Genomic DNA, 14,783 nt, shown 5'->3' on the forward strand with positions numbered 1-14,783 from the left:
TTCGGACAAAGTAGATTCCAGTGTGTCTGGTCCTAAATCAGATCAGAGTTCTGAGATGAACGACATTGACTAGCCATGCAGGAAGTCCTGATTCACCGAGGCATGGTGCTGTGCTCAGCCCATAGCAGACTTGCACTCTCAGAGTTAGTACCAATGAGTTAAACCCCCTGCAGTATGACCAGCGGAGTGTGCAGGAGCGAACTCTTCACTTTTTTTACCTTCTTTCTCCCATTAATTCTGATTCTGTACGTTGGTTTTAGTCCTTACTCCTTTGCTTCCCTTCCCTGAGAGTGACTCTTTGCATACCCCCAAATATCCAGTTGTAAAGCAATCTTATCATTATCTGCCAGTCTGGGATATTAAGAAGATTAAATGAAGTGGTACCATGATTCGGTCTTAATAGGTAACATTTATACCCAAATCAAAGAAGCCAGAGTGGAAAGCAGCACTTTATTGAATTGAGATACCATAAGCCAACTAAATCAGACAGGGAAATGTGTTCTTTGTGAAGGGTCCTTCCCAGAAGTCAACAGCAGAATAAGACATAGAGATTTAATGTGCAGTTGAGTTGTTTGTTAGGTCTGGGGGACTTGGGGAATAGGGAAAGATGTATGATTATGGAATTGACATAAATTGAGAGAGGTGGAAGATCAGATTTATAAAAGTGTTTACTCTACCAGAGAAACGTAAAGGGAGAAATTAAGAATGTGGATATTTAATAATATCTGAGCTAAGTGCTTTGAGAGGAGATTTTAGATTCATCTTGAGAAAGGTAACAATGGAGGTGGCCAAAAATAATTTTGAAGCTAAGTGTTTAGAATCAGTTTACAAAAAGAGTGACTGAAGGGTACTCGCGATGCCCTGCATGCTAAGAGCTTGAAACTTCTTAACAAAAAGAGGGAAAAGAATGAATGTGAGCTACAAGCTTGGCAGAGCATCAAGGTAAGAAAAAAGCATATGTTGCAAAGGAATTGAAACTATCTCTTAATGTAATATTGTGATGATAAGCAACGTATTTTCAGATTTGTAGGAAGTATACACATATTATAATATTAATGAGTGAAAATCCAAACAGGAAAAAGGGAGCAAAAATTATCTTCTCCCCTAAGATGTCTAAATTATTTTGAGATATTTTATAAAATTGAGTGATATGTTCAAAAAGTAACAGTAACAAAATCTTTGAAGAAGAAGCAAAATCAACAGCCTGAAAGGACAAAAGGGAGACCTACATTGAGAATAATCAAAGGTAGGATAGATAGAAAAATGTTAATAGTAAGTGACAGACTCACATAACACAAATCAAAGACAAATGAGTGTTTACATACAACATCCCAAGATGAGAAAATCATCAAGGCCCCACTTAACAGCATCTAAGAAAAAAAGATAAAAAAGTCTTGCTGCAATATGACACCAACTCATCAAAATGGTGCCAAAAGGAAAGTGTGGATAATGGAAAAATTCTTTGTGCAACTGTTTCAGTGGGAGGAACAGGATGTGTGCTAATGCTAACCAAGAAGCAAAGGAGCAAAAGATTTAACAATCTTTCAGTGCAGATGGGGAGCAGTGCATTGTAATTATCAACATGCCAAAGTTGGGGTATGCAGTCTGACTGCTAAGTAGTGTAAGAGTTTTAGCACTGCCCAGGAAAACTAGTGGTCAGTGGGATTGAGGTGACAGAGCCAGCACGAGCCCTTTGTGCTTTCTTTGTCTTTCTGTTATGCATGTTGGCACTCTCTTCCAGCACCTGTGAACTGTCTCTTTCCCTTCAGTTGACATAAGGTACTATTAACAAACTAACTTATTGACTAGTCTGACAAATCCTACCTGACTGATAATCCTGATTATCAAATCTAACAATGTACAGCTCCCTGGTGTTGAGAGAGAAAGAGAGAGAGAGAGAGAGAGAGGAGAGAGATGTGTTCCCATCTACTGGTTTACTCCCCCAAATTCTGAAACAGCTGGGACTGAAACTGGGAACCCAGTCTGGGTCTCCTGCATGATTGGCAAGGACCCAACCACTTGAGCCATCACCTACTGCCCCCCAGGATGTGCATTAATAGGAAGCAGACAGAACTCAAATGCAGGTACTCCCGTATGGAACACAGAAGGCCCAGCTGATGTTACAACCACCGGGCCAAAAGACCATCCCCACCTAGTCTGCCTTCTAAGCAGATCCTCCCAGTCTCTCACACACGTTCTTTGTCGCAGACAAAATGAATACTACCTTCTTACCTAGCACAACTGTTTTTCCTACTTCTTATCTTTTTACTATTTCCCCGTATTAGCCTGTATTTATTCTCTTCTTGTTTGCTGAATGGCACTGAAGTTTAAAAAGGTGATTGAGAAAAAAAACCCATGGCATGCACTTTGAAGAAAAAAAATTATGTGAAAAAGAACTAAGATGGAGAGGATCAGTAAAAAGAGAGTAAGGGGGGACATGATTTAGATAAAAGGACACAACCAATTTCACACACTCTGTTCCCATTTTCCTTGCATGTTAGCAAGGCTAGGCTCCCACGATAAGGCCTCTGTTTCTCCAGTGATGAGGGCCAGTAAGTAATAAGCTGTACTAAAATGCTCCCACATCTTCCTACCCCTGCAAAGGGAGGCTATCAACCATCATGTTAAATTTCTTAATATCTTTGTGTTTCAATTTTAAGACAAGAAAGATCATTTGTTGGAACAGCTTAAACTTAACTTATGTTGGAATTATTATAGGGTGGAAAGAGAAAATGTTTCAACAAATAGATTTGGACAACCAGTGAAAAGGAATTCATAGTAAAGGATATCCTGGATTGAGAATTTTGAAAGGAAAATGATGATACAAAATTACCAAGGATATCTATATTCACTACAGCCTACAATGAAATGGATGAATTTGAGAATCTAGATTTTAGAAATAATTGTGGTTCTCTAATGAACAAGGACACATGATTAATTACAAATATTTTATATGACAAATTTTAATTATAGCAATATAATGTTTGATGGAAGGGGAACCTACATTTATCCAAGAGAAAAATCTGAATACAGAAAAATCTGTAAGGGTTTATTCACTCACTCATCCATTCACTCATTTAACAAATTCATGTCAAGTGACTCCCAAGTCACTTCGTCTAAGAACTTGCAAGCTTAGTAGTATGTGTTGGTCAGGGATACAGAAGAGGTGGGCAATGTGCCATCTCATGGTTGTAAGGACAGTTTATGGGCTGTTATTAAAAGGAAAAAAGAAGAACAAATTATCATAATTCATTGAGTAAAAATTTTTCCTAGAATGGAAAACACATCACAATAGTTGAATATAAACTAAGGCTGGAAAAAATTTGGCCAGACCCATAAACATATTTTACATCAAAAAATAGTTTATAGAAGAAACACTTAAAATATGAGCTCTTATAGTAGTAGAAGTTGTCAGGTTTATGGAAATTCCTTAGGTTGAGTTTGAGAAGAGTAGACTGTAATGTGTGTAAAATTTTCAAATGTCTTCCCTAGTAAAGTCTTTTATAATAAAAATAAAGTTTAAAGGAAAAATTGTAATTGCTCTGTAAGCATATTTTTCTAGGAGTCCAAGATAAATAGAGCTATTATTAAATTAGACTTTCAAGGCACAGCAATGTAGCACTCAAAGCAATCTAATTATTTGAGTTGATGTTTGTTTTTTTTCCTAATTACAGAACCCTCATGCATAATAATGAGAATAATAGACCTGTGGCATAGTGCTGGAACTGTTGTAAAAACAAGACTCTTTTCCTTGTGAATTATCCGAAGAGTTTTGCCATTTTCTCTAGCTGTGTTTTTCACTCTGTTTACTCAAGCGCATCAATATAAGGAGAATTGGTACTCTCCATAACAAAATCTTTCAAAAGCCATCATAAAATATTTGTCTTTTAGAATAGTTTCCATAATATGAAATAGGATGCATGGTATTCGATTATAACTGCATCTTGGCTTCCCACAAGAAACCTAGCATTGCTTCAATTGACTCCTGGAAAATGAGGAGGAAGACAATGAGTGTCAGTCTGAAAGGAGCCTAATTATGCCCATTGGCTATGGAGAAACTGAAGTTCCCTATTACAGCATAACTCTCTTGCACGATTCAAAAGAATTAAGTGAATCACCAAAACTGAGCATGAACCTTTGGGAGGACAGAAGTCTGAGTATTAAAAGCCTTGATGAGCACTCTGAGGTTTGCCACTTTTTTATTCCTGTGACAAAAAAGTATAAGTTCATAGTTCAAATACTGCTAAGTCAGCTAAAGCCACTAAAGTAGCTTGCACGTGTGGCGAAGTGTGTCTGAGGTTGTGCCATGCATTCCCAAAAGCCCAGGCCAAATTCAAAAGTCAGCCATGAGCTCAGCTCTGTTCCTGTCGGATCTCTTGGGTCAAGTTGCTTAATGCCCAAGGGCTTCTGCCTCCTCGGTGGAGAATGAAGGAGAACTTTAAGGCCACTTTAGTCTTCAACAGTTGGACTAGGGGAATACACCGAGGAGGGTGAGTTCCTTGTGCCTAAAGAGATGAGTACGTAGAGGTTGCTTTCTGCCTCTTCAAAGCAGCTCATTTCTTACTCTCCACATAACCCCTTCTTAACCTTGTGTCTCCATTCTCTTTCTTTACATAAGCTATTTTAGGTTCAGGGTTTTTTCCCCTCTGATTGACTACACTTCCTCTGTCCCTACTACTTCCTCTCTCCTCAAGTCTAGATGCATCAGCTGTAACTCAAGCAACATGACAGAACGAGTAACTCTGCAGTGAGTTCACATAGGGTCCTAAAAAGTCTTCATGAACCAAAATGTCTACATTTTCCTTTTTGGCAGTTTCTAAGGCTCCCGGCACCCAAAGAAAGCCTTCTTTAAAAAAATCTCTCTTGGGGCCGGCGCCGCGGCTCACTAGGCTAATCCTCCACCTTGCGGCGCCGGCACACCGGGTTCTAGTCCCGGTTGGGGCGCCGGATTCTGTCCCGGTTGCCCCTCTTCCAGGCCAGCTCTCTGCTATGGCCAGGGAGTGCAGTGGAGGATGGCCCAGGTGCTTGGGCCCTGCACCCCATGGGAGACCAGGAGAAGCACCTGGATCCTGGCTCCTGCCATCGGATCAGCGCGGTGCGCCGGCCACAGCACGCTGGCCGCGGCGGCCATTGGAGGGTGAACCAACAGCAAAGGAAGACCTTTCTCTCTGTCTCTCTCTCTCACTGTCCACTCTGCCTGTCAAAAAAAAAAAAAAAAAAACTCTAAGTTTTTCTTTATTACAGTCCAGAGGACTCATCTCCACTTTGAAAAATGGGTTGGTGAATTGTTGTTTAAGTTTGTAGTAAGAAGCAGAAGATCTGGAGCTACGCTGTATTAAGAATGCTAGGCTAGAGTGTGATATCAGCTTTTGCCACTATAATCCACTGTAGACACACACACACACACACACACACACGCACACACACACAGTGCCCCCTTAGGTGGTCCATGACTTTGAGTTTGTTTTGATGATGTGAACTGATAGGTGCAACTCTTTCCTCCATGCACTTAGGTCTCAGCCCTTGACTATATTTCCTGTTCTCTTTAATGGAATTGTGATTCAGTAAAGTGATATTATTAACCCATTTTATTTTTTATTTATTTTTTTAAAAATATTTATTTATTTGAGAGGCAGAGTTACAGGAAGTGAGAGTGGGAGACATAGAAAGAAAGATCTTCTATCCGCTGTTTCATTCCTCAAATGGCTGCAACGGCTGGAGCTGAACCAATCCAAAGTTAGGATCCAGGAGCTTCTTCTGGATCTCCCACATGGGTGCAGGGGCCCAAGGACTTGGGCTGTCTTCCACTGCCTTCCCAGGGAAGGCCACAAGCAGAGAGCTGGATCAGAAGAAGAGCAGCTAGGACTTGAACCAGTGTCCGTATGGGATACTGGCACTGCAGATGGAAGCTTAACCTACTATGCCACAGCTCCAGCCTCCTACTATCCCTGCTTTCATAGCAGAAATAAAAAGTGCAAAGAAGTTAAGGAACTAACTTATGCAATGTAATAGTAGGTGGTGGCAAAAATATTTTTAAGACAAAATCTGAGAGTTCAAACATTTTCTGCAAGGGTAGTGGCTTGGTGACTTTTGAGATTGCGTAAGTAGCTTAACCTTAGTTTTCTCATTTGTAAAACTGGCAACACCAGTTCCTAACTTGCAGTGTAAAAATGAAATGATGCATATAAACACACTTATTCAAGGCAGGGGGTTAATAGCTTACTAAAAAGAGCCCTTGTCCTGAAGGTGCACTGTAACTTTTCTCAGATTTATCCTAATGCTCTATAAATTAGGCAAAACATTATTGGCATACTACAGATGAAGAAATTGGGGCACATGAAGATTAAGTGAATTATTTGAGATCCGGCTGCAGGTGCCGACAGAACTTCTGCTTCACATAACCTCCTAACATTTAGTCCAGACATTCCCTATCAGTAACTTGTCTTTAAGTTTTTCAACAGACAGATAAACACGGCAGTAAAAAACAAGCAGCCCATGGTGGAAACCCATGAGTGTTACAACTGAGAAGCCTGGCCTTCAACTTCAGTTTTATCACTTCTGTATGTGTGACTGCTAAGTTACTTGATTTCTCTAAATTTCAGTTTCTTACATACTATTTGGAAAGAATGAAGATTTCCTGTGGCTTTCTTATAAGAATGAACCTTGATAATGTAGGTAAAGTATTTAGCTATACATCACAACACTGTTGGAACTTAATTTAAAAAGAGTTGTTATTTTCAATGACAAGTGTTACTAAATTTGCAATTTATAATTATCTTTCTTCCAGTGAACAGAAGCATAATGTCTATGCTTTATCAGGTATGTCCTGAGCATTGGAGGCCAAAAATGGCTAAGACACAGACCTGCCATTAGGAAGTCAACATCAACAATTCTTAGCAATTCTGTATCATATGAGATAATGTTGCAATGAATGTACATTAACCTTTTCACTACTTTTTAAGATTATTTCATATAGTTTTATCAGTTTCTTTCTGGAAATAAAGAATCCAGAACAATCTTGTTCAAATGTACCATGAGTCGGGTGAGACCTGGCTTGTAGATTTCTGGGAGTTCCCTGTGAGTCTCTGGGGGCATGCAGGCTGAAGGAAGATAGACGCGCGTGTGTGTGCTGGGCTCACTATTATCCTTTTCTGACCTCCTAAATTATCGCTGTATTAACAGTGTCTTGAATATGTAAGATGATTTTAGCTTTTTAAAACTTCTCTCATATATTTTATCCCAGCCACATTGCATATACATTTCAAGAGATTTTATTTCAAAGTCAGAATATAACTCTCAGGCATAACCATCATTTTCAGAAAAGAATGAAAAATGAAGGCAAGAATTCATGTTCCTCTCCTTCCTCAGAAATTGTAAAGCAAGGAGTTGAATTCACTCTAAAAACCCTTATGAATATTCAGTGTAAGATCTTTATGTATCTCATAGTTCCTACTATTAAATACAACCATGATGATGAATAATGGGATTAGAAATATGGCCTTTTTGCAGCTTACCTCAAGTCCAATCTAACCTGAAGCCCACATTTCACTCACAGAAGGGAGTTTTAGGAAGGGCACAAGAAGCCTTAAAATAAAGTATCCATTTATCCATTGATTTACCCAACACTTTGGTTTGGAATATATGCATTGTTCCAAACAAGGAACATGAAATGTTGGATAGCAAGTGACATTGTAGACCTCATAGTCTACTGAGAGGCAAAAATAGAAATAATCAAATAAACAGCAGCTTTCCGAAATGGCAGCTTTGATAAGAGCTATGATTGCTAATTGGTTCTCTCAGGGACTGTTCTGGCAGACTTGACCTAATCAAGGAGTTGGGAAATGCTTACACTGGAAATGATGATTGAGTTCAAATGTGATGAAGAGTAGGAGTTAACTCATCCAAAATTAAGAGAGTCAGTAATGGTCAAATGGCAAAGAGAGAGAAGGCAAGATGATGTGATAAAACAAGGCCAAGGGGCCATACTGTGGCGTATTAGGCTAAACCTCTGCCTGCATCGTAGCGTCCCATATGGGCACCGGTTCAAGTCCTGCCTGCTCCTCTTCCAATACAGCTTTCTGCCTGTGGCCTGAGAAAGCAGCAGAAGATGGCCCAAGTGCTTGGGTTCCTGCACCTGCATGGGAGGCCCGGAACAAGCTCCTGGCTCCTGGCTTTGGATTGGCTGTTGGGGCCATTTGGGTAGCGAACCAGTAGGTGAAAGAACTTTCTCTCTGTCTATCCCTCCCTCTGTCTGTAACTCTACCCCTCAAATAAATAAATAAAACTTTTTTTTAAAAAAAAACACAAGCCCGAGAAAGCTGATACAACCTTATTGGTTACCTAAGTTTTGTTTTTCGTCCCCTAAAAGCAATGAGAAGCTATGAAAAAGTATTGTAAGCCAAGGATGAGTTTTTGTGCTCCTTGTTTGTTGAGGGTGTGAAATGACATGCTTAAGTTGGAATTTGACAAAGTCATTCTGCATACAATGAGAGAATAGTTTGGAAGGGAAAAAATAATGAAAGATAATGGCGATTGACCAAAGGTGGTAAAAAATTGGAGACCCACGAAAAACTCCCTAGCTCATAGGCTTATGTCTCAAACAATGCATACATTTCTTCAACTGAATGATATATAAATTGCAAGACTTTTTTTTTTCTTTTTTTTTTTTTTTTTTTTTTTTTTTTACAGGCATAGTGGATATTGAGAGAGAGAGACAGAGAGAAAGGTCTTCCTTTAGCCGTTGGTTCACCCTCCAGTGGCCGCCATGGCTGGCACGCTGCGGCCGGCGCACGGCGCTGATCCAAAGGCAGGAGCCAGGTGCTTCTCCTGGTCTCCCATGGGGTGCAGGGCCCAAGCACTTGGGCCATCCTCCACTGCACTCCCGGGCCACAGCAGAGAGCTGGCCTGGAAGAGGGCAACCGGGACAGAATCCGGCGCCTCAACCAGGACTAGAACCTGGTGTGCCGGTGCCGCTAGGTGGAGGATTAGCCTATTGAGCCCCGGCGCCGGCCTCAAGACATCTTTTATGATGTCAACCAATAAGCTTCATTCACTTTAGAACCTTTGGTAACAGAAAGCAGCAGAGAAGTGAAACAGTAGCATGATTGCACATTCCAAACCTAGTCTTTAATTTTTAAAACCCAGGAGCTCAGAGTGACCACTGTGGTTTAATGGAAGAATCATTTCCATTCGCCTCCACTGATTCCTCTTGGACATAGGCCATTGTTTCTACAAAAAGTGGCTTGGAGTTTCCAAGGAAAATTGGCCTTTCAGATGTGCTTCTGAACAGATAATGCATATGGTAGCTGTAAAATCCCTAATGCATATTAAGGCTTGTTTTCATTTGTGGTGATTGAAATGAACTCATAAATTCTCTCTCTAGGATGCGGGAATTTTTTTCCTCCCTGTGGAGAGATTTAATGGATTTGCGGCATTCTGAATGATCTGGCAAGAAATCAGAGGTACCTGCGCAGTCACCCGCAAAGGGCACTTAGTTTCTTGCATGTGATCGTCAACCACCACAACATATTTTCTGCAAGAACCCAGAATGATTGATGCAACCCACCGTAGGTCATGACAAGGTGTCAACTGAAAAACTGGAAAAAGAAGTGGTTAAAGACACCACAGCTTTAAAAACAAATTTGACTTTTAGAGAAGGGTTATTTCCTTTTAGAAAAAAAAGTTAGACCTGCCACCTGCAAGAAATTTAGATCAGTTATTTGTGGCAAGGGCCATCATATTTTGAGGCCACTGAGAGCTCCTACTGCTCTCTGTGTGGAGTAGATTAAACTGTTCCCACACAGTGATAAATATATCGCAAAAAGCCATAACAGGAATACCATAGTAGTAGTGGCAGTTAATGGTACAACTTCCAGTTAAAACAATATTCTTTGGGTTTCTTTGGCCAGTTCCCTTTTTCATGTATGCTATTTGTTGATAAGATAATTATTCACACTTGCAGAATCAATAACTTTCAAAGCATTATAGGATTACAGCAGAGAATTTGAGGCGAGGATTCTATGGAGCATTGCTGGTGTGTGGGCTCGGGTTAAGAGCACAAACTCTGTAAAGTGCAAGCAGAATCTATCAAAGAAATGGATGAGGATTCAGATTTAAAATATTCTCAGTTGTAAATGTTTGTATATGTGGGAGCAAAACAGGGAAATAATCTGAAGCAGCAGTTACCCAGAATTCATGTATTTATTGTGTTATGGAAAGTGAGAGAGGAGCTCTCACATTTATTTTAAAATAAAATATTTAAAATATTTTTTTAAAAAATATTCTATTTGTTTGAGATGCAGAGAGATGTAGAAAGAGAGAAAACTGCCATCTCTGGTTCACTCCCCAAATGCCCACAAAGGCAAGACTCTTCTGGACTGAAGCCAGGAGCTGGGAACTCAATATAGGTCTCCCCCAAGGGCTGCAGGAACCCAGCTACTGAGCCATTGCCTGTTGCTCCCCAGGGCATGCGATTTTCAGAAGCTGGAATTAAGAACAGAGCCAAAAGTTGAACCCTGGCACCCTGATATAGAGGAGAGAAACTCACCTGGTGTCTTAACTGCTCAACCAAATACCTGCCTAGAGAATCTCCGAGGAAACTTTTTTTTTTCTGTCAGAATTTTTTTTTTTTCTGTCAACAATTTTATTCAACATTGGACTGGATCTTCTAGCACGGACAGCTAGGAAAGAAAATAAAATAAAAAACATCTAAGTTGGGTAAACATCAGTGTTGTGGTACGACAGGTTAACCTCTCTGCCTGCGACGCTGGCATCCCTTATGAGCGCTGGTTTGAGTCCTGGCTGCTCTGCTTCTGATCCAGCTCCCTGCTGACGCACCTGGAAAGGCTGTAGGAGGTGGTCCAAGTACCTGGCTCCCTGCCATCCACAGGGGAGACCTGGATGGAGTTCTTGGCTCCTAGCTTAGCCCAGCCCCAACCATTGTGACTGTTTAGGAAATGAACCAGTGGATGGAAGATCTCCTTTTCTCTCTGTCTCTCGATATATAACTGCCTTTAAAATACATAAATAATTAAATAAATAAATCTATCTTTTTAAAAATTCAGTTTGAAAAATAATCTCTATTTCTAGATAACAGCCCGTTGTATATAGAAAGTTCAAAGGAATCCGCTTAATACAGAATTAATAACAAAGTTTAGAGGCTGGCACTGTGGCACAGCAGGCCACATGGACGTTGGCTGTTCCACTTTCTGTAGTGTGCCTGGGAAAGCAGTACAAGATGGCCCAAGTCTCCAGGCTCCTGCCAACCATGTGGGAGCCCAGGAGGAGTTCCAGGCTCCCAATTTTAGCCCATCCCAGCCCTGGCCACTTCCTGGTAGTGAACCAGTGGATGTAAGACCTCCCTCTCTCCTCTCTCTCTCCCTTCCCTCTCCAACTCTGCATTTCAAACAAATAAATATACATTTTTAAATTGTCTTTTTTAAAGATGTATTTATTTATTTGAAAGACAGATAAAAAGAGAGAGAGAATAGACCTTCCATCCATTGCATCCAGTGGCCTCAATGGCCAGAGCTAGTCCAATCCAAAGCCAGGAGACTGAAGCTTCCTCTGGGTCCACCTTGTGGGTGCATGGTGCCAAGCACTTGGGCCATCCTCTGCTACCTTCCCAGGCATATTAGCAGGGAGCTGGATCAGAAGTAGAGCTGCTAGAACCGGAACCAGCGTTCACATGGAATGCCAGCACTGCAAGCAGAGGCTCCACCCACTATGCCACAGTGCCAGCCCCCATAAGTAATTTTTTTTATTTCATAAGTACAACTTTAGGAATATAGTGATTCTTCCCACCATACCTGCCCTCCCACCCACACTCCCACCCCTCCTCCTCCTCTCTCTCCCATTCCCTGTCCCAGCCTCCACTAAGATCCATTTTCAATTAACTTTATACACAGAAGACCAACTCTGTACTAAGTAAAGGGTTCAACATTTTGCACACACACACAAAAAAGTGTTCCTCAACAGTAGAGACAGGGCTGTTCAAAGTCATTGCATCTCAAAGTTAATTTCACTTTTTTTTTTTAGAAACTTAATTAACTTTAAAGAAGCACCCAAGACTGATACATCTTTTGTGAGCACTTAGACATAACCATAACTTATGAGACATAAGAATAGCCTCCACTTAATACATTAGAAGAAAGTAAGTCCTTGAGAATGAGTTTTATCATTAATTAAGGAAGCACCTAAGAAAACAAGCAATGGAGTTGGACACTTAGGTATAACAAACTTATGAGACATAAGAATATCTTCCACTTGGCCGGTGCTGTGGCTTAATAGGCTAATCCTCCGCCTGCGGTGCCAGCACCCCGCATTCTAGTCCCTGTCGGGGTGCCAGATTCTGTCCTGGTTGCTCTTCTTCCGGTCCAGCTCTCTGCTGTGGCCCGGGAGTGCAGTGGAGGATGGCCCAAGTGCTTGGGCCCTGCACCCGCATGGGAGACCAGGAGAAGCACCTGGCTCCTGGCTTCGGATCAGTGCAGTGTGCCAGCTGCAGCGGGCTGGCTGCAGCAGCCATTGGAGGGTGAACCAATGGAAAAGGAAGACCTTTCTCTCTGTCTCTCTCTCTCACTGTCCACTCTGCCTGTAAAAAAAAAAAAAAAAAAAAAAAAAAAAAAAAAAAAAAAAAGATTATCTTCCACTTAATACACTAAAATGAAATGAAATAAATCTTCGAGAGCAAGTTTTATTGTTAACTATCATAATACAACCCTTTAAGGACAGAGGTCCTGCATAGGAAGTTAGTGCATAGTGACTCCTGTTGTTAATTAACAATTAACACTCTTATGTATGACATCAGTGATTACTCGAGGCTCTTGACAAGAGCTACCTAGGCTATGGAAGCCCTTTTGAATCCAACAACTCTGTCAGTATTTAGACAAGGCCATAGCCGAAGTGGAAGTTCTTTCTTCCCTTCAGATAAAAGTACCGCCTTCTTTGATGACCACTTCTTTCCACTGGGGTCTCATCCACAGAAGTCCTTCATGTAGGACATTTTTTGCCAGTGTCTTAGCTTTCTATGCCTGAAACGCTCTCATGGGTTTCTCAGCCAGACCAGAGTGCCTCAAGTGCTGATTCTGAGGTCAGAGTGCTACTTAAAGCGATTGTCTTTTATGAGTCTGCAGTATGGACTGCTTCCCATGTTGGACCATCACTCCTTTTTTAATTTTATCCATTATTACAAGACACTTAATCCTATCTATGTGATCACTTTAACACTTCAAATGCTGTTTTTACCACCCAGCTTTGGGGTCCCATGGCAAGTTTTTAAACTGTACCCTTAGAAGTAAGTCTGTAGGAATGTATGCAGAACTATACAGCTTTACAGTTACAAACTTCATCTACTTCATAATAAAATGGCATTAATGCTGAATTTTCAATACCTGAAGTAAAAAGAACTCTGGGCAACTTTGTTTCACTGAAGGAATGTATGACTTAGTGAAATGAGTTTGTGATGCTGCTTTCCTATGGCATGTATACAATATGCTAAAGGATGTTAACTTGAGTGCCCTGCATTTATTTACATGAAGGGATTACTACTATGATTTAAGATGTTGGCTTCCTTCCTCACACTGGAGAGCACAGGTTGGTTCAGTGGAGAATCTTGCTAAGCATACAGTTAGTTCTCAATCAGGCTACCTTGCATTGGGGAATCACCTTCCTCTGTGAATTTTCTGGATTGAAGGGCAGTCCATTGGTATTAGCTATGCTTTCTTTAGCTGTAAAATTAATGGATAGCACTATAGGACCATGTGGATCTTTCCATGAGTAAATTTTCTGGAATGGACTTCATAGAGGAATACATATTAGTTATGGAATATATTAAGTCATCTGAGGAGAACAATTTTTCCATGAAAATATTACCGGACTCAGCACCCTACAAGGCAAAATGGTGAACATGTTTGAGTGCCCAATTTTAAGATAATCAGGCAGAAAATAGTGTGTAGTGTTTTCCCTTTGCCCTTGTACACTTCCAAGAACTCAGTGCTGCACAGATGTGAAATATTGATATAGTTCTGTTTACGAGGTAGGCTTAGGAGACTTAATTCTAGTTCAGAGTAAGAGGTCTTTATAAACTTGAAGGTTTGAGGGAGAAAAGTGACATTGGGAGAAAGAATTGCCGCACATCTGATGATTCCAAGTAAAACAATCTCTGTTTCACAATTTCGCTGGAACATTATATTCTAAAGCTGTATTTCTAAATGTACGATTCCATGAACCAACTACGTCAGAATCACCCAAAACATTGCTAATGCTTGCCTCCTCCAGACTCACTGAATCAGAATTGCCACGATGGATGCTCTTTTACAAGCTCACCAGAGTTTAATAACCTCTGAAGACAGGAATGCAATTCATCATTTCATTATTTCCTTATTTTTCAGTTTCACCTCCACCTAGCCAAGAAGCCTTTTTGAGAATCTCTCATATGTATATTGTTTTCACATTAAACCTAAAAGGCACAAGGAGTCTCTAAAGTAGGTAGTTCAGTTTTCCAAATGAGGTCACAGGGCTACAAGGATTGAGGAAGTTGTCCAAGGTCAAGTAGCTAAACTGGGATTTCGGTCAAGGTCTTCTGAATTCCATTCTTGTCAGACACAGCCCTGTAGGGATGTCACACAGAGAACACAAAAGGAAAAGGACACCAGGTGTGCACTGAGTGACCCTTGGTAATGTTCCATACTTATGACCTTTATGTTTAACTGAAAAAGTGCACAAAGCCTCCAGTGGGTGCAGCTGATAAATCCCCAGAGTAGTTTTGTGCTTTCCAACTGAGCTGG

The sequence above is a fragment of the Oryctolagus cuniculus genome, chromosome 4 (genome assembly GCF_051225735.1).
Source record: "Oryctolagus cuniculus isolate XC-2025 breed Fujian yellow rabbit chromosome 4, ASM5122573v1, whole genome shotgun sequence".
NCBI lineage: Eukaryota > Metazoa > Chordata > Mammalia > Lagomorpha > Leporidae > Oryctolagus > Oryctolagus cuniculus.